The sequence below is a fragment of the Phoca vitulina genome, unplaced genomic scaffold (genome assembly GCF_004348235.1).
Source record: "Phoca vitulina isolate PV1807 unplaced genomic scaffold, GSC_HSeal_1.0 scaffold36, whole genome shotgun sequence".
In the NCBI taxonomy this organism is placed as follows: Eukaryota; Metazoa; Chordata; class Mammalia; order Carnivora; family Phocidae; genus Phoca; species Phoca vitulina.
This window is the reverse complement of record NW_022589739.1, coordinates 7038668-7059835: the sequence shown is the minus strand read 5'-3', so window position 1 is coordinate 7059835 and position 21168 is coordinate 7038668. Positions and strand designations below refer to the sequence as shown.

The 21168-nt window shown below is 37.7% G+C and overlaps 1 protein-coding gene and 1 pseudogene across 4 annotated transcripts in view; one reads left to right on the top strand and one right to left on the bottom strand.

The window, feature by feature from the left end:
• SBF2 (SET binding factor 2) overlaps window positions 1-21168 on the bottom strand; it is a 450441-nt gene that overhangs the window by 416326 nt on the left and 12947 nt on the right. The gene's annotated exons all lie outside the window — the stretch shown is intronic.
• On the top strand, window positions 11083-19481 carry LOC116646468 (annotated as a pseudogene). Its single transcript, XR_004302121.1, has 2 exons — window positions 11083-11131; window positions 17975-19481. The product of XR_004302121.1 is annotated as a protein S100-A6-like (transcript).

Here is a 21168-nt window from a genome sequence, read left to right as displayed (position 1 = left end):
ATCTTTTCTGTACCCTTTATAATAACCTACCTCTTTTCCTTGGAACCAATCTCATTTAAATTCAAACAAGGAAAATTTAATTCATTTCACTAAAATGAAGCTAGACAGCTCAGGTGTTAAAAGAATACAGATTGTAGAGAGAATGCTTGGGATTGAATCCCAGGCCCTTGACTCTAAGATGCAAAACTCCAGACAAGTTACCTAAAGCCTCTAATTTCCATCTGTAAAATGGAAATAATTAGAGTATCTCCACATCAGTAAAATCTGATGATGAAATGAGATATTTGTCATGTGCTTTGTGTATCTAGCAAGCACTGAATAAATGTTAGCTATTACTATTAATTTGCATGTACTTCTTTCCTCTCACTCAATATAAAAAATCCTGTCCTTAAGGGCACCTGGCTGGCTCAGTGAGAAGACAATGCAACTCTTGATCTCAGGGTTGTGAGTTCAAGCCCCACACTGGGTGGAGAGATTACTTAAATTAAAAAAAAAAAAGAAAAAAAAACTTATCCTTACACCATAACTGAGAAAGAAGAAAAAAAAACTTATTTCTGGATGTAAAAATCTGGTAAATATTTTTTAAAAAGTTATTAGTACAAAAAAATAAAAATATAAAACTAAAATAAATAAAAAATAAAAAATTTACGAATACACTGTAACCACAATGTCTTAACTGCAGGGAATCTCTCACCCTTTGTACAATCTGCAGAACTAATAATATCAAATACTCAAAAAATATCTTTGATCCTAATGAAATGATTTTTCCACAGCAGAGTAAAAATGTTGTGTCAATACCAAATATACCTTATCTAAACCACCAACATTTTAAGAGTCCAAAACATAACAACTTTTAAAGGACAACAAAATAAACCCATTTTATAAAATAATAAGTTATTTCTTTTATTCTAAGATTATTATAACTGGAATCAATTTGTAGACCTACTAAAATGACAAGAAATACAAAGAGAACAAATACATAGTAGCTTCTATTGAGTCCTTTTAGTAACAAACAATGTCAAATCCAAAAACAAGAAATCTCATTACCATTTACTGTGTTTTTAACCCCATTAATGCCTGGATCATACTAGATAAACTTCATTTATTCAAATAGTTATTTACTTCCTAAGAATAAGTCATAGTTTTTTGGGTTTTTTTTAAGATTTATTTATTTATTCATTTGAAAGAGAGAGAAAGTCTTTAGCAGACTCTGCACTGAGCGCCGGGGCCCGACGTGAGGCTCAATCCCACAACCCTGAGATCAAGACCTGAGCAGAAACCAAGAGGCAGACGCTTAAGACTGTGCCACCCAGGCATCCCAATTCATAGTTATTTTAAGAATTATTTATCTGGGGTGCCTGGGGGCTCAGTCGGTTAAGCGTCTGTCTTCAGCTCAGGTCATGATTCCAGGGTCCTGGGATCAAGCCCCACATTGGGCTCCCTGCTCAGCAGGGAGTCTGCTTCTCCTTCTCCCACTCACCCTCCCTGCTCTTTCTCTCTCTGTCTCTCTTTCTCTCTGTCAAATAAATAAATAAAATCTTTAAAAAAAAAAAAAAGAATTTACTTGTTTAAAAAAAAATAATTATTTATCTGTATCATTCTCCTCTGATTCGGATAGTTTGGGTTCTCCTGTTCAATACCAAAGAAATTAGATCAACTTTAAAAATCACATCAAAATTTTGAAAGTCCACAATTTTTTTTCGTAATTTGCCCTCACTACCCACAATATGTTAATAAAATTAAAAGTCTACATTACTTTTATTTCAATAAGACTAATTATCTTTTACAGGTAATTGAACCTGTGTCCACTAAAGGCACATCTGGTATAGGAAGAAAGAGCTAATATTAATGAGTACCACCACATACAAAGTAACAACTTGATAATGAAATGACAATCCAATGTTGACATGGACAAATGATTTGAACAAACACTTCACCAATAAGCACAAGAAAAAAACAACCAATGTTATTATCCTTATCACTGGAGAAATCTAGAAATTAAAACCACAGTGAGATATTAGAACACATAACAAAGGGACGCCTGGGTGGCTCAGTCAGTTAAGCGTCTGCCTTCAACTCAGGTCATGATCCCAGGGTCCTGGGATCGAGTCCCGTGTCGGGCTTCTTGCTCGGCGGGGAGCCTGCTTCTCCCTTGGCCTGCCGCTCTCCCTGCTTGTGCTCTCTCTCTGACAAATAAGTAAATAAAAATCTTAAAAAAAAAAAAAAAAAAAGAATACATATCACAGAATGGCTAAAATTAAAAAGATTGACAACACAAATATTGATGAGACTGCAGAATCACTGCAATTCTCATACAGTGTTGGTAGGGAAATAAAATGGTACAATCCTTTTGGGAAAAGATGTGGCAGTTTCTTATAAAATTAAGCATATACCCACCTATGACCCAGAAATTCAACTGTTAAATATTTACTCAGGAGAAATGAAAATATATTTTCACGAAAGACTCAAGAATATTGATAGCAGTTTTACTCATTATAGCCAAGAACTGGAAATAGTCCAGGTACCCATCAACAGAAGGGTTAAACTGTTGTTATGGCAAAAAAAAAGAGAAGAAACTTATGATAGATATAACAATTTGGATACATCTCAAAAACTTACTGAGTGAAAGAAGACTTACATAAAAGAGTACATGCTGTATGATTCCACGTACATGAAATTCTGGAATGGGCAAAACTAATCTATGGTGAAAAAAAAAAAAAACAGTGACAGTGATTGCCCCTAGGAGGGCAGGGGCAAGAATGGACTGGAAACAGGCAAAAGGGAACATTTTAGGAAAATGGTACTGTACTGTATCTTGAGATAAGGAATTGGGTTATACACTGTATAAAATTTCCAAAAATGGGGCGCCTGGGTGGCTCAGTTGGTTAAGCGACTGCCTTCGGCTCAGGTCATGATCCTGGAGTCCCAGGATCGAGTCCCGCATCGGGCTCCCTGCTCAGCAGGGAGTCTGCTTCTCCCTCTCCCGCTCCCCCTTCTTGTGCTCTCTCTCTCTCTCTCACTCTCTCTCTCAAATAAATAAAATCTTTAAAAAAAAAAAAAAAAAAATTTCCAAAAATGTAAACTTAAGATGTGTATCTCATTTTACATAAATTTTACATCAAAAGAAAAAGGGTCAAAAGAACGTTTCATTCTAGAATGTTCATGATATGCAAGCTAAACTAGTCAGGCATTCTGTTATCAACAATTTACTTTGAAATGCATCCAAAAAAAGATGAATAGAGGAATTAAATAAATGGATTAGTATGTAATAAAATATAGTAAAATGTTAAGTATACAACGTAGATGTAGGCATGCGGTGTTCACTGTAAACTTTCAGCCTCGCTGCAGCTTTGCAGTTTTTCATAATCATATGTAGAGAAAAAATTTATCCAATCCCTCAAGGCTCATTTTTTTTTTTTAAAGAATTTATTTTTGGAGTGCCAGGGTGGCTCAGTCGGTTAAGTGTCTGCCTTGGGCTCAGGTCATGATCCTGGAGTCCTGGGATCAAGCCCCACATCAGGCTCCCCACTCAGTGGAGAGTCGGCTTCTCCCTCTGCCCCTCCCCCTGCTCATGCTCTCATTTCTCTCACACTCTCTCTCTCAAATAAATAAAATCTTAAAAAAAAAAAACACACACACATTTAAGTCTCCCGTTATGCTCCTTTAAAAATATCAGCATGCATAAGAAATCAGCATTTAGGGGCACCTGGGTGGCTCAGTCAGTTAAGCATCTGCCTTTGGCTGGAGTCGTCATGGTCCTGGGGTCCTGGGATCAAGCCCTGCATCGGGTTCCATGTTCAGGAGGGGAGTCTGCTTCTCCCTCTCCCTCTGCCCCTCCCCCCACTCTCTCTCATTCAATCTCTCAAATAAGTAAATAAAAGATTTTTTTTTTAAAAATCAACATTTAGGTATGGATAAAAGGAAATAAGCATATATATCATTCATATTTTATAGTAATTTTAATGATAGAGAGAAAGGAGGGGAGGTAGGGAAGAAGAGGGGCAGAGGGAGAGGGAGAGAAAGAATCATTTTTTGTAATATTGAACAGTAACATTTTATTTTTTTTAATTAACATATAATGTAGTATTTGTTTCAGGGGTACAGGTCTATGCTTCATCAGTCTTACAAAATACCTAGCACTCACCACAACACATACCCTTCCCCATGTCCATCAGCCAACCACTCCATCCCCTCACCCCCCTCCCTTCCAGCAACCCTCAGTTTGTTTCCTAAGATTAAGAGTCTCTTATGGTTTGTCTCTGTCTCTGGTTTTGTCTTGCTTCATTTTTTCCTCTCTTCCCCTATGATCCTCTGCCTTATTCCCTAAATTCCACATATCAGTGAGATCATATGATAATTGTCTTTCTCTGATTGACTTATTTTGCTTAGCATAATACCCTCTAGCTCCATCCACATCGTTGCAGATGGCAAGATTTCATTTTTGATGGCTGCGTAATACTCCATTGTATATATACACCACATCTTCTTTATCCATTCATCTGTCAATGGACATCTGGGCTCTTTCCATAGTTTGGCTATTGTGGACATTGCTGCTATAAACACTGGGGTGCAGGTGCCCCTTCAGATCACCACATTTCTATCTTTGGGGTAAATACCCAGTAGTGCAATTGCTGGGTCACAGGGAGCTCTATTTTCAACTTTTTTTTTTTTTTTTTACAGCTTTTTGAGGAACCTCCATACTGTTTTCCAGAGTGGCTGCACCAGCTTGCATTCCCACCAACAGTGTAAGAGGGTTCCCCTTGGGAGAGAAAGAATCTTAAGCAGGCTCCTTGCCCAGCACGGAGCCCTACATGGGGCTCAATCTCACAACCTTGAGATCATGACCTGAGCCAAAATCAAGAGTCAGATGCTTTACTAAGCCACCAAGGTGCCCCTCCACATTTTTATCCCCAAAAGACATGAAGCTAGAAGTATCAGATAAAGCAAATAAATACTCAAGTTTGTTTTTTTTTTAATTTATCTGAACTATCATCTCATAACTCTGGAAGAAACTATTATTTACTTCTATTTAGAGGGGCTGCCCTCACTGCCATGTATGAATGAATAAAAGAATGATTCTTATACTCTTAAAACATTAATGGTAACTATGATTAATTCAAACTACTAAAATGTCAACTAAAAGAAATGCAATAACTTTTACTATTACTAAAAGAAATGCAATAACTTCTAATGGAGTAAACTATGAACTTTATTTTTTTATATATATATCTCACAGATTCATACTTTAATAAGGTACATATACACACATGCAGGCATGTGTGAAAATTTTAGCATACATATCTCTGTCTCTGTGTGTTTATCAAGTTGCATGTTCTATATAAATAACAAATAATTTTCATTTTATTCATTCATTTAATTTCTATAGAATTCAGGTTTTCTCAAATATGCAATTTAAAAATTAGCTTATCTCTAGAAATTAGCTAGGCCAAAGACATTGCATGTTCTCATAAAAGTTTTTCTTTTTTTTTCTTTTTCTTTTAATTGAAGTAACACTAGTATAGAACATTATATAGGTTCAGGTGTACAAAATAACAAAAAAAAATTTTTTTAAGAGAGGGAGGGGAGGGACGCCTGGGTGGCTCAGTTGATTAAGCGTCTGCCTTTAGCTCAGTTCATGATCCTGGAGTCCTGGGATCAAGTCCCACATCAGGCTCCTTGCTCAGTGGGGAGCCTGCTTCTCCCTCTGCCTGCCACTCCCCCTGGTTGTGCTCTCTCTCTGAGGAAAGAAGGAAGGAAGGAAGGAAGGAAGGAAGGAAGGAAGGAAGGAAGGAGAGGGAGGGAAGGAGGGATGGAGGGAGGAAAGAAAGGAAAGGAAAGGGAAGAGAAGAGAAAAGAAAAAGAGAAAGAAAGGGAGAGAAAGGGAGGAAGAGAGAGAGAGAGAGGGAGGGAGGGGAGGGGTAGAAGGAGAGGGAGAAAGAGGGAATCCCAAGCAGGCTCCATGCCCAACACAGGGCTCAATCTCATGACCCTGAGTTTACGACCCAAGCCGAAATCAAGAGTTGGATGCCTAACCAACTGAGCCATCCAGGCACCCTAAGTTTACTACAATTTTACATCTATATATACTACAAAATGATCACCACCAAAAATCTAATTACCAACCACGACCATATGATTGACCCCTTCACCTATTTTGCCCACCTCCCAATTCCCTTCCCCGCTAGTAACCATCAATCTGTTCTCTATGAGTTTCTGTATTGCTTTGTTTATTCTGTTTTCTAAGATTCTACATATTAATGAAATCATATGGTATTTGTCTTTCTCTATCTAACTTATTTCACTTAGGTCCATCCATGTTGTCATGATGGCAAGATTTCTTTTATGGCTGAATAATATTCCATTCTATATACACCACATTTTCTTTATCCATTCATCCACTGATAGACACTTAGGTTGTTTCCACATCTTGGCAGTTGTAGATAATGCTGCAATGAACACACAGTGCCTTTATCTTTCTGAGTTAGTGTTTTCATATTCCTTAGTTAAATATCCAGAAGCGTAATAGCTCAATCATATGGTAGAACTATTCTTAATTTTTTGAAGAATTTCCATACTGTTTCCCACCAACAGTGTACAAAGGTTCCCTTTTTTCCACATCCTCTCAAACACTTATTTCTTATCTTCTCGATGATAGTCATTCTAACAGGTATGAGGTGATAGCTCACTGTGGTTTTGATTTGCATTTTCCTAATAATAGGCATCTTTTCATGTGCCTATTGGCCATCTATATGTCTTCTTTGGAAATCGATCTATTCGGATCCTCTGCCCAGTTTTTATTTTTATTTTTTTATTGTTGAGCTGTACGAGTCGTTTTTCTTGTTTTGTTTTTTAAATAATCTCTACACCCAACATGGGGCTTGAATTCATGACTCTGAGATCAAGAGTCACATGCTCCACTGACTGAGCCAGCCAGGTGCCCCAAGTTGTATGAGTTCTTTATATACTTTGGATACTAAATTCTTCTCAGATATATGATTTGCAAGTATCTTCTCCCATTCATTGGGATGTCCTCTCATTCTGATGGTTTCCTTCACTATGCAGAAGCTTTTTGGTTTGAGGTAGTCCCATTTGATTATTTTTGTTTTTGTTGCCCTTGCCTTTGGCATCTGATCCACAAACACACTGCTAAAACTTATGTCAAGGAGTTTGCCACCTATGTTTTCTTCTAGGAATTTTATGATTTCAGGTCTTACATTCAAGTTGTGAATCCATTCTGAGTTAATTTTTGTATATGGTGTTACATAGTGGTCTAGCTTCATTCTTTTGCATTTGGCTAATTAGTTTTCCAACACAATATATTGAAGAGACTGTCCTTCCTCCATTTTAAGTTCTTAGCTCCCTTATCATAAATTAATTGTCCATATATGTGTGAGTTTATTTCTGGGCTCTCAGTTCTGTTCCATTGATCTGTGTGTCTATTTATAATGCCAATATGATACTGTTTGATTATTATAGCTTTGTAGTAGAGTTTGAAATCAAGGAGTGTGATACCTCTGGTTTTGTTCTTTCTCAAGACCATGTTGGCTATTTGGGATCTTTTAGGATTCTGTACAAATGTTACAATTATTTGTTCTAGTTCTGTGAAAAATGCCACTGAAATATTGATAAAAATTGCATTGAGGGGCGCCAGAGTGGCTCAGTCAGTTAAGCATCTGCCTTCGGCTCAGGTCATCATCCTGGGGTCCTGGGATGGAGCCCTGCATCAGGCTCCCCACTCCGTGGGGAGCCTGCTTCTCCCTCTCCGTCTGCTGCTCCCCCTGCTTATGCTCTCTCTCTGTGTCAAATAAATAAAATCTTTCAAAAAATTGCCACTGAATCTATAGATTGCTTTGGGTAGTATGGACAGTTTTAACAATATTAACTCTTTCAATCCATGAGTACAAAATATCTTTCCATTTATTTGTGTCTTCTTTGTTTTCTTTCATCAGTGTCTTACAGTTTTCAGTGTACAGGTGTTTTACCTCCTTGGTTAAATTTATTCCTAGGTATTTTATTCTTTTTGATGCAATTGTAAATGGGATTGCTTTCTTATTTTTTCTTTCTGATATTTCATTATTGGTGTATAGAAATGCAATAAACTTCTGTATATTGATTTTGTATCCTGCAACTTTACTAAACTCATTTATTAGTTCTAACAGATTTTTGGTGGAGACGTTAGGATTTTTTTTTTTTGTAAGATTTTATTTATTTATTTGACAGAGAAAGGGAACGCAAGCAGGGGGAGTGGGAGAGGAAGAAGCAAGCTTCCCGCCGAGCAGGGAGCCCAATGCAGGGCTCGATCCCAGGACTCTGGGATCATGACCTGAGCCGAAGGCAGATGCTTAATGACCGAGCCACCCAGGCGCCTGAGACTTTAGGATTTTCTATGAATAGTATCATGTCATCTACAAATATCGAAAGTTTTACTCCTTACTTTCCAATTTCAATGCCTTTTATTTCTTTTTCTTGCCTTACTGCTATGGCTAGGGCTTCCAATACTATGCTGAATAAAAGTGGCATCCTTGTCTTGTTCCTGATCTTAGAGGAAAAGCTTTCAGCTTTGTTTTTGTTTTTTAATGTAAGCTCTACTCCCAACATGGGGCTTGAACTCACAGCCCCAAGATCAAGAGTTGCATGCTCTATCAACTGAACCAGACAGGCGCCCAAAGCTTTCAGTTTTTCACCATTGAGCATGATCTTAGCTCTGGGTTTGTCATATATGGCATTTAGTATACTGAAGTACATTTTCTCTATACCCACTTTGTTGAGAGTTTTCATCATACATAGATGTTGAGGTTTGTCAAATGCTTTTTTTTTTTTGCACCTATTGAGATATTATGTTTAGCTTTCATTTTGTTAAACTACATTGACCATATTAAAAAGAAGAATATGATATATCAAATGGAAAATTTATCCTGGCTGAAATTAAAAACTCTGGAACACATTCAACATATTCAAAAGTCCTGATGGGAAAAGTAAGGGAATACCTGAACAGTCCATTATCCCTAAAAAGCAAAAAAGTATTTAACATTCAAAAATAATATAACTCAAGCACTACTTGAGAAAAATTACCTTTTCTTAAACACGACTTTAAGACTTAAGTCTTAAAACAACAACGATCTGATAACTACCAAAAAATTCATGATTTTTGAAGTTAATATTAAAAAAATAACAACTATAAAATAATTCAAGATGCTTATATGACTGTGCTTCCATCTTAGATAAAGCCTACTAAGGGACATTTGGAAATAGCAGACAGCTTGGCAATCTTAACACTTAACATACTTAGATTCCAATATGGTTCTACTGCCACACTCCCCTCTTCATGGCTCCAGAGTACTCAAAATGAGGAAGGAATGGCCAGCAGCCATTATCTTCCCCGCTACACCCATCAGTAACTTATACAGTGACTCAGTCTCCCTCATCTCTAATCCTAATAATCAAAGTACTTCAGGAAAATTAAACTTAGCTTATCAGGAAAAAAGCTGAGAATAAATGATTTAGTGGTTATAATAAAGACCTGATCTATTTATACTAAAAGTTCTCTTTTTAGGGAAAGTGCCTGTTAAGGGGGGGGGGGGAGGAGGGGGCAGGAAAAGGATGGCATCCTGGCTGCCATCTGACCTAAGTAAATTGTTCATTCAAAATTGATTCCACAAATATTTACTAGGGTTCTTTTATGTGCCAGGTATTTTACTAGGGACCAGGAATTTAGAAAAAAAATAAAAATAAAAATGAGTAGGATACAGGTCCTATCTTAAAAGAATATATAGTCAAATACAGAAGTCAGCAAAATAATCAGCACAAAAAGTATCTATTTTTTAAATATGTTAAAATATCTGTATCTCTTAGCCAATTAATATGAAAACATCCAGGGAACTCAATAAAAACCATATCTATCTGAAATTTTGTGAAATATGCCTAAATATTATGTACATGTATAAAGAACACATCTATGTAAAAATAACAAATGCCATTTTTGAGTATTTTTTCTGAGAGGCAGAAGACCCTACTTATGAGTTCATTTAATCCTCAACAATCTTAGGAAGTGGGGACTACTGTTACTATTACTGTTACTGTTACTATTACCTCGCGTCTAGTTGCTCAAATTGTGTCCTCCCCTGTCTTGTACTTTCACAGTGAGGATATGCATGAAGTAATATAACTGGCTGATCACAACTGAGCATAAATTCCTGAGTCAGACAACCTGAGTTTGAATTTCTTAACCACCTACTGGAGTGTGACTGTGGACAAATCAATTTATCTTCCGTAAACCTGGGATAATAGTAACTAGAAACATCTCAGTCAAGGACAGAGAACTGAGGCCTTAAAGGACTGGGAGACGCCAATCATTATTGGTAGGGAAGGATATCCTTGTCATGCAGGACACGATGACTGCAGGATACAAGTAATGCAGATTTCAGATTTCCTCTGCCAATGACACTCTTCAAATATCGTGAGGCATCCTGGGTATGAATTTGAAGCCAAACTACTGAAAGATTAAACAGAGTGACGTGACCATTTTATTGAAGGAAAAAAAATTACTCTCGGTATAACTCCAGGATCTGTAAGTCTTCTTTAACACATGAAAATCCCTTTAGAGGGGCGCCTGGGTGGCTCAGTCATTAAGCGTCTGCCTTCAGCTCAGGTCATGATCCCAGGGTCCTGGGATCGAGCCCCGCATCAGGCTCCCTGCTCAGCGGGAAGCCTGCTTCTCCCTCTCCCACTCCCCCTGCTTGTGTTCCTTCTCTCACTCTGTCTCTCTCTGTCATATAAATAAATAAAATCTTAAAAAAAAAAAAAAAAAAAAAAAGAAAATCCCTTTAGAAACTTCCTTTATCTCTACCCCACCCCCAATAAACAACTTAAAAGTATATAATCAGTCTCTCCTCACAAGCACAGTGCAGCAATTTTTGCCCTTGGGTCCTGTCCCCTGTGCTATAATAAAAGCACATTTTTTGCACCAAAAAAAAAAAAATTACTCTGGTAGCAGTATCGAACTAGCCAAAGAAGAATTTAACCAAAAAGAGAGGGATAAGGAGGTTCCTGCAGCAGATCGCTAGCTGTCTCCTAATAGCTACAATGATGATGATGGTGGTGGTGGTGGTGGTGATAGAAGCCCCAGTTTTAAGTAGGGATATGGATCACATCTCTCAGTATCCCGTCAGCTAACTTTCAACCAAAGGAGGTGTTGCGGGCCTAAAGGGAAGGAGTCATCCCTCTTCCCCACTTCGCCTATCCTCTTACTTGGCACACAGATGTGATAGGGTTAAAATGTTAAGTATAAAGCTGGAAGCAGCCTATATAAACCCAAAACTGTCTAGACCCAGACCTTTACGTGAAAGAGAAATAAATTTCTATATTGTTGAAAACATTTATGTTAGGTCTCTACTACAGGAAGCCAAACCTCTATCCGAACAGAGCGCTCTTTATAGTAATGGAAAAGGACCTGAACTACAGCAGTGACTGTAGGAACAGAAAGAAAAAGAGGAATGTGAGAAAAATTTAAGAAGAAAAATAGAACACTTTTGGGGCACCTGGGTGGCTCAGTCATTAAGCGTCTGCCTTCAGTTCAGGTCATGATCCCAGGGTCCTGGGATCGAGCCCCGCATCGGCTCCCTGCTCTGCGGGAAGCCTGCTTCTCCCTTTCCCACTCCCCCTGCTTGTGTTCCTGCTCTCGCTGTGTCTGTCTCTGTCAAATAAATAAATAAAATCTTAAAAAAAAAAGAAAAGAACACTTTCAAGTGAAAATGAGGGAAAAAAGGAAAAGTGTGGCAAGTTTCTAATCTGTGTGAATGACCAAGGTAAAAAGGTTTGGGATGTTTACTAGACAATGCTGAATTTCCAATTCCTGTGAGACATTTAGGTAGATTTTTTTTTTCCTGTAGGCAGTTCCACCTCCTAGTCCCCACCTACATACCCTTGCTAGTATCCTCTTGATGCCTTGAGGCTGTCCAAAACAGCCCAATGATTACAAATTTAGTAGGTTTCATACTGATAAGGATGTGAGCCTTTTTTGAAGATTTATTTATTTGACAGAGTGAGCGAGAGAGAGAGAGAGAGAGAGAGAGAGAGAGAAGGAGTAGGGGGAGGGGCAGAGGAAGAAGCACACTCCCCGCTGAGCAGGGAACCCAATGTGGGGCTTGATCCCAGGACCTTCGGATCATCAGCTGAGCCAAAGGCAGACACTTAACTGACTGAGCCACCCAGGCACCGCGGATGTGAGACTTTTATTTATTCTTTTTTAAAGATTTTATTTATTTATTTGAGAGAGAGAGAATGAGAGAGAGAGAGAGCACAAGAGGGGGGAGGGTCAGAGGGAGAAAAGACTCCCTGCCCAGCAGGGAGCCCGATGTGGGACTCGATCCCGGAACTCCAGGATCATGACCTGAGCCAAAGGCAGTCGCTTAACCAACTGAGCCACCCAGGCGCCCAGATGTGAGCCTTTTAAATGAATTTTCCATTTCTCTGCTAGTGAGACTGATCAAGCATAACAAAATTATAAATTCCTGAAGAACAAAGCCAATAACCACCCCCCAACCCGACCAATCACTCAATAGACACTTGACAGAATGGCTTAAAGAAGCCATTTGGCACTTCACTTATGAAAGGCTGCTAATCTTTCTCTGAAGGAGAAGAGTCTAGTTTTTTTCTAAATGCTCTACTCCTATTAATAGAACCTGTACAAGAGGGGCGCCTGGGTGGCTCAGTGGGTTAAGCATCTGCCTTCGGCTCAGGTCATGATCCCAGAGTCCTGCAATTTGGTCCTGCAATCAAGTCCTGTGATTGAGTCCTGCATAGGGCTCCCTGCTCAGTGGGGAGTCTGCTTCTCCCTCTCCCTCTCCCTCTATGCTCTACTGTTCTCTGTGTCTCTCTCTCTGTCTCAAATAAATAATCTTTAAAAAAAAAAAAAAAAAGAAGAAGAAGAACCTGTAAAAGAGAACCTCCAGTATCTGGCTTGTTTTTTGTTGTAGCATGATGCCTGGCACGTAATAGCCAATAAACATTTCTCAAATAAACAAATAACTAAACAGTATATTTACCTGAGGATTCCCCAGTTTCAACAGAGGATTGTACAGTGTAAGAACATGAGCCTTGGACTTAAAAAAAAAAAAAAAAAACAGGATTCAGAGACTGATGCCACCAGTTCCAGCTGTATAACCCTAAGCAAATTACTTAATGTCTCCAAGTCTCAGTAACTTTTCCTACCTTATGTATTTGTTGAGAGAAATTAATGTTTGGCATATGGTATTTGATAAATGGCAACCATATTAATGGAAACTATGCATCCCATCTTTCAAATAATTAAAAAAGACCAGAGAATGTTATCATATAATCTCCTGAAATATATTGTGGTAACTTTATCAAATACTATAGTATTTTCAAATATCCTTCATGCTTCTACAAACATACAATCTGAACGATAGCAGTGAAAGAAAATTTTGGGAACACAGAAACGTAATACAGTTAACTTGTGTTTTTAAAAGCCTTCAGTTTTTCACCAATCTAAATCAATCTTTATTGTTGTTCCCTCTCAATTCTTTTCTCCTTTAAAAAAATGAGTTTTATTAATCTAATCCTGTGTGGATCTTGATTTACTCAGGCTAAAATTATTTGGTAAAACATCTGTCTCAAAAGAAAAACAAGTAACATTCTTTTCAAATTCCATACAACCGCGTGGGACAATTATATAAAGCATTTGTAAAATTCACTCTAGTCCCAACTGCTACTTTCCATTGCAAATTAATTTTCATACTATTATTTTCCAAGCTTGCTCTGACATTTGATTTCTTTCTCTAAATGTAACTAGACTTAGCTTAAGCTGGAAAAAACAAAGCACGTATTTTTACCTACAAGCAGATGTCATTAAGTATAAACAGACTTTTTTCACTTAAAAACTTGCCCCAAAACTAGTTTTTTTCTTTAAACAAGAATCTTCAATTTCAAGTTTTTAAGTCTGTATTTTAAATAAAGTATAATGATAGGATATTGGCTTGAAGGAGAAAATAAAGCATGTCAAGTTCCCAAACAAGTTAATTGTTTTCTTCAAATCATGGTGCTGATTTTGTAAATTAATAAAATATACAAAGAGCTATAAACAATGGATCAAGGGAAAAGAAGTGATCTACAGAATGGTTTCATTGATGGAAAATGAGAAGATACAAATTCTTTCTCCTAACTCAGTCTATTAGGGAAATCACGGAAAAGAAAGTTCTACAAATCTGTCTACTTGATAAATACTAACTAAATAATTATTCACCTCCCATTAGGTAAAGTAGTCTGCTAAAATAATATAAGTAAGTATCTCTGCTGAAAGGATTTTTTTCCAGTTTCAAAGATTTGTCTGTTCACAGAATACTGGGATTTATTTGGACCATGCCATCAGGGAACTCTCAGTCTAGATAAATCAGACAAATACAAAAAGGAAGAGCTTGTAATTTTCAGAACTCAAATTACCAGTTTTAAATATGTTTAGGGGCGCCTGGGTGGCTCAGTTGGTTGGGCGACTGCCTTCAGCTCAGGTCATGATCCTAGAGTCCTGGGATCGAGTCCCGCATCGGGCTCCCTGCTCAGCAGGGAGTCTGCTTCTCCCTCTGACCCTCCCCCTCTCATGCTCTATTTCATTCTCTCTCTCAAATAAATAAAATCTTTAATAAATAAATAAATAAATAAATATGTTTAGGACAATATAAAGGCCAAAGACAAGTAGCAGTCTGTAACGTTTCAGACACATAATTTGAATTAGGTATAACATCTGAGATCCCTGCTCCAGTTCCTTAGCATTCTCACCTTCAGTTTACTCTGTTGCTACTTAAGCCATAAATCTTATTGATTTTTTTCTAATTAAAATCCCCCTGAGGGAAATGAGAGTATGAATTAACACAATATTTCTGGAAGAGAATTGAGCAATACACCTCAAAACTTTTTTTTTTTTTAATGTTCTTTTGGCTTTCAAGAATGACTGGAACCAGAAGTTTAAGTAACGTTTCCAAAGCTCTGTCTCTCTCTCATGTTTTGGCTATCTTTGACTCTGTTCAATGTTCAGCCAGACTTTCTAAACACAGTAGGGAAAATACCCATTGGCAGCCCCAACTAAGTCACAGTCTCCTACCTTAGTCTTCCTTGTAGAGTGTCTTGTTCCTTCCAAAAGAAAAGATCCAGAGATGGCTCTAATTAGCCCAGTTTAAGATAGGGGGTGGGAGTAACTAGGACTAGCATTTTCCCTGGGACTACAAGAAAGAGAAGACATGCTTCCCAAAGGAAAGGATGTTGGACAAAAAATTAACATATGTCCATATAAATAAACATATCTTTTGATCCAGTAATTCTACTTCTAGAAATTAAAACTTACACTATTATTGTGTTCCAGACAATTTTTATTTTTTATTTTATTTAAAATCAATTAATCAACATGATGTATTATTAGTTTCAGAGGTAGAGTTTAATGATTCATCAGTTGCATATACCACCCAGTGCTCACTACATCAAGTGCCCTCCTTAATACCAGTCACTCAGTTACCACTTCCCCCCACCCCTCTCCCCTCCAGCAACCCTCAGTTTATTTCCTATAGTTAAGAGTCCCTTATGGTTTGTCTCCCTCTCTGATTTCATTTTATTTTATTTTTCCCTCCCTTCCCCTATTTCATCTGTTCTGTTTCTCCAAAACCATAAGATACCTAGGAATTAACCTAACCAATGAGGCAAAGGATCTGTACTCAGAAAACTACAGAACACTCATGAAAGAAACTGAGGAAGACACAAAGAAATGGAAAAATGTTCCATGCTCATGGATTGGAAGAACAAATATTGTTAAAATGTCTATGCTACCTAGAGCAACCCACACATTCAATGCAATCCCTATCAAAATACCATCAACTTTTTTCACAGCTGGAACAAATAATCCTAAAATTTGTATGGAACCAGAAAAGACTCCAAATAGCCAAAAGAATGCTGAAAAAGAAAACCAAAACTGGTGCATCACAATTCCAGTGCATCCACAATTTTTTCATGTGTCTGTGGGCCATCTGTATGTCTTCTTTGGAGAAGTGTCTGCTCATGTCTTCTGCCCATTTCTTAATTGGATTATTTGTTCTTTGGGTGTTGAGTTTGATAAATTCTTTATAGATTTTGGATACCAGCCCTTTATCTGATATGTCTTTTGCCAATATCTTCTCCCATTCTGTTGGCTGTCTTTCGGTTTTGTTGACTGTTTCTTTGCTGTGCAAAAGCTTTTAATCTTGATGAAGTCCCAATAGTTCATTTTTGCCTTTGTTTCCCTTGCCTTTGGAGATGTGTCTAGCAAGAAGTTGCTGCAGCTGAGGTCGAAGAGGTTGCTGCCTGTGTTCTCCTCTAGGATTTTGATGGATTCCTGTCTCCCATTCAGGTCTTTCATCCATTTGGAGTCTATTTTTGTGTATGGTGTAAGAAAATGGTCCAGTTTCATTCTTCTGCATGTGGCTGTCCAATTTTCCCACACCATTTGTTGAAGAGACTGTCTTTTTTCCATTGGATATTCTTTCCTGCTTTGTCGAAGATTTGTTGACCATAGAGTTGAGGGTCCATTTCTGGGCTCTCTGTTCTGTTCCATTGATCTATGTGTCTGTTGTTGTGCCAGTACCATACTGTGTTGATGATTACAGCTTTGGGTTTTTTTTAAGATTTTATTTATTTATTTATTTGAGAGAAAGAGGGCACAAGCAGGGGGAGCTCGGGAAAGGGAAAGAAGGCAGGCTCCTCGCTGAGCAGGGAGCCCGATGCGGGGCTTGATCCCAGGACCCTGAGATCATGACCTGAGCCGAAGGCAGACACTTAACTGACTGAGCCACTTAGGCGCCCCTCAATCCCATGCTTTTAACTACTAAACTTTACTGGCCTCTTTTCTACTTTTCCCAAGAAATTAAAGATGAATGCAAAGATTAGGTAGGAGGATTCATCACAGCACTATTTTTAACAGCAAAAATTTAGAAATAACCAAAATGTCTTATCATAAGAGATTAATTGGTAAAATGATTATATGTACATCAAACTATGTTTAAAATAATGAAAACACTTTCTAGCTAATAAAAGTTAATGCTATCATATAATATATATTTAGAATATGGAAAGCTGCCAGTAATATGCAGTTAAGTTTAAAAAACACAGAGGCACCGGGGTGGCTCAGCTGGTTAAGCATCAGACTATCTCAGCTCAGGCCTTGATCTCAGGGCCGTGGGTTCAAGCCCAGCATCAGGCTCCATGGTGGGCGTGGAGCCTACTTACAAAAAAAAAACAACAACAAAAACAGAGGCTGCATAAATGAATAGATGATATGAACCTGTTTCATAAGAAGTAAAATAAAAATGATAATATATAGCATAGGGAATACTGTAATAATATTTAATACTATAGTAATATTTGTATGGTGACAGATGGTAACTTAGACTTACAGTGGGAATTATTTCATAATGTAGGAAAACATCAAATCATTATGAAGTATATGAAACTAATAGGATATTGTATGTCAATTATACTTCAATTTAAAAAAGAAAAAAGAAATCACGCTGGAAAAAAATGATACTTAGAACTCACAAAAATCTCAGGAAAACCATCTGTTGAAATGTCAGTAGTATACCACTTCACACCCAGTAGAATGGCTAAAATCAGAAAGATAACAAAAGAGTAGCAATTGCAAAGTCAAGGAAACAATCTTGATTCCTTAAGAGAATGGCTAGTAGTTCACTATGGTTGAGAGTTACTTATTTGCCAATTATTAGCTACTCACATAATTTCCCTAACTCTTTCAATGATTTCTTCAATAGCTTCAAATCTCATGATATACAAATACAAATAACTCCTGGCACAATGGTGATTTTATCACACCATTTCTCTAAAATTGTCCATTAAAAAAAATAAACAATCCCCAGTGAGCCTCTACATAATATGTGCATGGGAAAAAAGACCAGTTATGCTGTTTTGGTTTGATTTTCTTAATCAGATGCTTTGGTAACTAATCATTGTTTAATCATTAGTAGAAAAAACAGACTCATTACACAAGAGAGTAAAAAGAAAGTGATAGGAGGTCCTGTGACACTCCCTCAACGCTCTCCTAACCACCTGTGGAGCCCAGCACCCAGCCATGGCTTGCCCCCGGATCAAGCCATTGGCCTCCCTGTGGCCATCTTCCACAAGTACTCAGGCAGGGAAGGGACAAGAACACCCTGACCAAGAAGGAGCTGAAGGAGCTGATCCAGGAAGAGCTCACCACCGGCCCAAAGATGCAGGATGCAGACACTGCAAAGGTGATGGAGGACCTGGACCAGAACAAGGACCAAATGGTGAACTTCCAAGAATATGTCACCTTCCTGGGGCCACTGCACTAAGATACAATGATAACCTCAAGGGCTGAAAATAAATCAGGAAGGCAGAGACACTCTCTGTCGGGCCTAAATCAAATCCAGTTGTGGGTAATTGTACAAAAAAGTTTTTTTTGTCAAAAAAAAAAAAAGTGATAGGAGAGCTTTTCGAAAACATTATTTCAGTTTAACTGTACAAATTAAGTCAGTCCGGGATTTAGATGTTTGGGGACTTGAACTATTGTTTTTTAAAAACTGCTTCAACTAATATTCATGCTTACTGAGTAATAAAAATGGTATCATTATTTGTTCAGATTAAAATCAAACAGGAAAGATTACAAAGCATTAATTAAAAACAAATATGAACACACAGTTCTACAGAACTTATTTTTCTTTTCAAAGTAACAGAAAATGTGACGCTTGTTTAGCTGCACTTTTGAGTTGTATGTGAATATTATGACCATGTTTCTAGGTAACACCAAAGTTTTGTCAATGCTGAGAACATGGGTGGAAAACAGGTACAAAGACAAAGATGCCCTCTTCCCACACTTCTGTATGTGGTATATTCTCCTTTTCCTATGCTGAATTCTAATAGAGCAGACCAGCTGGTGCTGCTGTTTAAGGCCTGTGGTTAAGGAAACGTCTCCTGAAGCACAGTCTTGACATAATCATCCAGAAGAGACAGATCCTTGGGTAAGTAACTAGAACCAGGAAAGTGTACCTTAAACAGATCTGACAGGAATGGACTTGTTTGACCCCCATCTAAGACATAGACTTAAGGAAACATGTTAAAAGGAAAAACCACCTCTATCATCTGATGGCAGGCCAGAAACTAGCTAGGACAGTATCTCTTTTGGAGAACACAGACCAAACAGATCTAAACTGTACCTTGCAAACCAGACGACTGACTTGAAAGTTACTCCCTGGCTTCATTACCCTTGTTTTGTTTTCAGCTTTTAGACAACTCATTTTAGGGGTGCCTGGCTGCGCAAATAAAAAAGAAATGACTCAGTGGAGAGGGCCAGAATGTTAAGAAAAAAGTGACATTCCATAAGAACACTAGAAAAACAACCATCTGGTGGCTTTCCTCCCATTGCCAACCTTGGAAGACTGGGGTTTTATTTTATTACAAGAAATATATATACATATATAATGGAATATTACTCAGCCATAAAAAAAAGGATGAGATCCTGCCATTTGCAACAACACGGATGGACCTAGAGGGTATAATGCTAAGGGAAATAAGTCAGTAAGAGAAAGACGAATACCATATGATTTCACTGATGTAGAATTTAAGAAACAAAACAAATGAACAAACAAAGAAAAAAAGAGACAAACAAAAAAACAGACTTTTAAATGTAGAGAACAAAGTGGTGGTTGCCACTTGGTGGGGGCAGGGATTGCTGACCAGGAAGATTAAAAGTAGACTTATCGTGGGGCACCTGCGTGGCTCAGTCATTAAGCGTCTGCCTTCAGCTGGGGTCATGATCCTGGGGTCCTGGGATCATGGAGCCTGCTTCTCCCTCTCCACTCCCCCTGCTTGTATTCCCTCTCTCGCTGTGTCTCTGTCAAATGAACAAATAAAATCTTAAAAAAAAAAAAAAAAAAAAAGAGTACACTTATCATGATAAGCACTAATGTAGAGAATTGTTGAATCATTATATTGTACACCTGAAACTAATATGACACTGTATGTTAATTATACTTCAATAAAAAATAGTAAATAAAAAAGAACTAGAAATTTCTGTACAAGTACCTAGAATAAAATTAACTGTGAGAAGTCTGAAGAGATAAGCACTACAGTCAAGATTCAGCACCCTCTGTAATGTTTAAAATGTCTATAACAAGTATGTATTACTGCAGTAAATCAAATATAAAACAATTTAGCAACAGACAGGTGAGTAAAAGCATGAAGGTGCTGATGTATTAGAACCATGACAGTATGAATCAAAAACTGAGTAGGAAAATAGATGAGCAGAGTTTCTAATTATCTGGACAAAAGAATTCAAGAGCCAAGCAGAAAAAGATCAGTCAGAAACTAGGACTCTAAGTAGGAAAAGTCAAGATGAGTAAAACAAGATGCATAGATTATAAAGGAGACCTGACCACGAGTCTAAAATCAAAGGCAATTAACCTGCTTCCTATGAAAACAAGCACTTTTTCCAAGTTCTCCTATAGAAATACTTCAAAACATTCTATGTAACAGGTTTTTAAATTTTGTTTTCTGAAGTATCAACTATTTCAGCTCCAGAGATAAAGTGCAAAAGGACAAGAAAAAAATGCAATGAAAAGTGATTGGTCTATGAAAACAGCTGAGGAAAAAAAAAGTCTTAGCTGCTCTAATATAATTTTCATTTAATACTTAACAGTTCTCCTGTTTAGGTCCCAATATCATTACTTTTCAGTTCTCCTCTTCCAGTCCCAATATTTCAGCCAAACTGACAATCTACTCATTGTTTATCACTTCAGTGAATTTGCCACTACTACTGTTCCCAACCTGAAAATCCCTCCCTACTCCTCTCCCTCACTCTTCTTCACTCCCCAGTACCTACAATAATATATTTATAAAGAAAAATTTTTATTTAAAGTCAGAAAATCGGGGCGCCTCGGTGGCTCAGTCATTAAGCATCTGCCTTCTGCTCGGGTCATGATCCCAGGGTCCTGGGATTGAGCCCTGCATCGGGCTCCCTGCTCAGCAGGAAGCCTGCTTCTCCCTCTCCCACTCCCCCTGCTTGTGTTCCCTCTCTCGCTGTCTCTCTCTCTGTCAAATAAATAAATAAAATCTTTAAAAATAAATAAAGTCAGAAAATCAATTTCAAGTCCCACTTAATTCCAT